Below are 3,717 nucleotides of genomic sequence, written 5' to 3'. Positions count from 1 at the left end.
TCCAATATTCTTGCCTGGGAGGTCCCATGGACCGAGGAGCCTGGTGGGCTACAGTCCATGGGGTAACAGAGTTAGACATGACTTAGCAATTAAACAATAACATTCGTTCTATTAGACTTTGAGTTCCTTTGGGATGTTTCTTTGGGACAGGGATTAACTTCTGCAATCTTCTCAAGTTCCTATAATACCTACTTCAGTAATTAAGTCCCTCTCACATCCACCCCAAACTTCAGTGAAAGCTTGTGAATGTCCAGAGTAGGTATCTGAAGTGACATAGTCAATTTTCAGTAGAGATGTACCTTTCAGAGGCAAAAACATGAGGCCCACTTCTAATAATCCCCAAAGTTATGCTTCCCTTCTTTTTTCCACATAAAAAAGAACAATGATGATTGTTCCGTTGTCAAGTGGAGGCCTCTTGCTCCTTACATTTACCAGGTTTGTTAAAAGCAACAAAGGAAGTTTAGAAGTGCCATACTAGAAATTATGAAAAGAAAAAAAGAAGAGGGTTTCAGTTTTAATTTTGACAATTCAGATGTAAGTGATGCTGGGATGATGCTGGTAGAAGAGGTGGGTATTAGAACAGCTAACATTAGGCGCCCAGTTCATTTTCCCCATCTGGAATACTGAGGCAAGAATAAGAACTATTATGCATCCCACAAAGCAGGTTATTACGCAACTATCATGACATTAGGGGAAATGGGAGGACACATTGTGTGTATTGCCTGCCTATAAGAAGGTTAGGGGCTTTCTGCACTCCTATGATTTTATGTTTTGTCCTAACAATCTTCTTCTTACTTTATAGGTATCCATGCCTAAGTGCCTGTAAAGAATTCACATACTGGATTTGGCCTGGTTAATATCATTTAATACACAACATATAATAATTTTAATATATTATTTATGTTAGTTTTCTTACCTTCTGAACTTTGCGTCTATAGATTCATTAAATAAATGACTTTCAGGTTAAAAGATCTCATTTTAGAATTGCTTGAAAATTTACCTCCTTTCCCTCCCATTAACTATGCTTTAATCCAGGGTATTTCTATTTTTTTCTTTCAAAATTATAACCCTTAAAAGTAGGACAACTATGGTAACAAGTGGGTTTAGATATCAAATTTAGCTTTGGAAGTTTGTTTCTAACTAATCTAGGTTCCATATGGATAAAGAAACACTGGACCAGTCAAATGGATTATGATTGACAAGACAGTCTTCAGTAAGGAAGAAATAGTTATTTTGTGAAGGTACAATTTAGAATGAAATATTCAGATGCAATTTTTAAAAATTTCATTTCACTGTTCATATCTATCATCAACAAGGAAAATGTGACTTGGTGATGCTAACATGAAAGTACATGACAATGTTTGAACTGCACACTGGCATTATCTTTCTTGTTCACCTAGGCCTTCATCACGTTGTTGCTCTTTAGTTGCTAAACCATGTCTGACTCCTTGTGACCCCATGAACTGCAGCAGCCCAGGCTTCCCTGTCCTCCACCATCTTCTGAAGTTTGCTCAAACTTACGTCCATTGAGTCAGTGATGATATCCAACCATCTCATCCTCTGTTGTCCCCTTTTCCTCTTGCCCTCAATCCTTCCCGGCATCTGGGTCTTTTCTAATGAGCTGGCTCTTTGCATTAGGTGGCCAAAGTATTGGAGCTTCAGCATTAGTCATAAGAAAAATATAATTTCACCACAGGTATAACTTCTCTGTCGTGGTAGAAAATAATTTCCATTTAAAAGGCATATCTAATTTCTCAACTTAGAACTAAAAATCAGTTCCAAGACCTTTTGTGTAGTGTACCACCAAACTGTTAAAATAGAAACAAACACAGTTTCCTGCATGAATCAATTCTTTAAGAAAAACTTTATTGAAGATTATTCCCTTCAAGTTAAGTAACTATCTCTCTTATACAAAGATACCATTATTTTTGCACAGGCCAGGTAAAATTGAGCAAGAAAATAATTAACATTTAAAGGATTTCTAAAACACATTTCTTTAGAAGAAAATTGTAGATAATAATTAGTGAAAGTCAGTACTAATACTTTTTAGGAATGTCTAGTTTATAGACAATTCATTTCAAAGCATCAAATTTTATTAATTCAGAAAAACCTAATGAGGTAAAAATAGCCTTGGCAGCTATGGAAAACTCCAATGGGGTCATGGACTATACTGATGTATCTATTTTGTGCCAAATGTTTCAGAAGTTTTGAGGTGGTGCACTTATCTAAGGTTTCAGAAAGCAAGAGTTTCCAGAATGATAAGGGAAAGGGGCTGACTGTACAGTATTAAAAAAAAATACTAGCTTTCAATTAATATATGAAAGTGTTTTGCATGAGGAGACAAGTTTCCTAGCACACAGTAAACATCCTTACAGCCCCTTGAGTCACTAAGAGGAGATCCTGAGGCCTAACAAAAGGTCTGGGCTTAAAACTTTCTTTTTTCTCTTATAAGAAGTGGTATAAAAAGCACTCTCTGGGTCTGAGAGATCCTGGTGAATGGACTTTGGACAAGTAACTTAATTCCTTCTAGTCTGTTTCTGTAAATGGAGTCAACAATACCTGGTAGAGGTGTTACAGGAGTGTGGGTGGGATGATCTGTGTGATCATGTTATGTAAACCATAAAACCATAGTGACTAAAAGTTAGTTACTGTTTTGTACAAGACTAGTCTAACCTTTCCTGCCTATGTCCCTTGTCTGTAAAATGGGTACAGACCAAGGTCTGAGAGCTCCTGAACTTGAGCAAGTCATTTCCCTTCCGGAAGTGTTTCCTAGCAAGGTTATTATAACATTATGAAAATCAAATGTTATCGTGTATGTAAATGCTACGACAAACATATACCAAGAACGTAATAAATGATAGCTGTTATTACTCTCTGAGGGTAAGCAGCAAACAAAACTACTTAAAAGACTTTGGATATGTACTTAAATTCTGTACACATCAAAGGTATTTTTATTTGCACTGTAAACTGCAAAGACGTACATGGAACGAGGAAACAAATGGCGCCTGTGATTCCCAATGGGGGGGAGGGAAGGCAGAAAGGGGGACTCAAGAGCCTCAGCGGCTTGTAATAGAGGCGGGAATGAGAAGAAAGGAGTGTGACAGAAAAAAAATTAAGTAACACTCCGAGAATCAATTCACTATTCTCCCCCCTTTCTCTTATGGCCTCCAGCCTTCTTTAGACCATTTCACTCAACTTCCCAGCCCGCCATGTCGCTGGACATTTATTTACTGTACCTTCTTCACTGAGAGCCTTTCATTCCCCTCCCCTTCTAGGAGTCGTGAACTTCAGACCCTCTGCTTCCGACACCCATTCCCTTTAACTCTGTTTTTAACCAAGCTTCCCTGCATCCTTCCCTCCGCCTAAGGGGGAAGTGAGCTTGGTCGCACCGCAGGGCATCCTAGGAAATGTGGTCTCTCATACTCATTTTGCTTGGGCCTTAGGATGGGGACGACGACAAAAGAGATTGAGCTAGAACTACAACTCCCGGAAGGCAACGTGAGTGAGTCTCTTCCTGTCTGCCCCCATGCCTATCGCTTTCCTCTTCCTCCTCTCTGAGGGCACCAAACCGCTTTGCCTCACGGTACTTGTAGTTCTTTGTAGACCCAAGCTCCTAGTATTTGATGGCGAGGAGAGAGGCTGAAAGACTCTAATTCCCAGAGGGCAGAGCGAAAACTGCGCCTGCGCAGTCTCAGGGAGGGCGTGTATGTCTGTGTG

Source organism: Dama dama, chromosome 21 (assembly GCF_033118175.1).
Source record: "Dama dama isolate Ldn47 chromosome 21, ASM3311817v1, whole genome shotgun sequence".
In the NCBI taxonomy this organism is placed as follows: Eukaryota; Metazoa; Chordata; class Mammalia; order Artiodactyla; family Cervidae; genus Dama; species Dama dama.
This window is presented reverse-complemented; position numbering follows the sequence as displayed.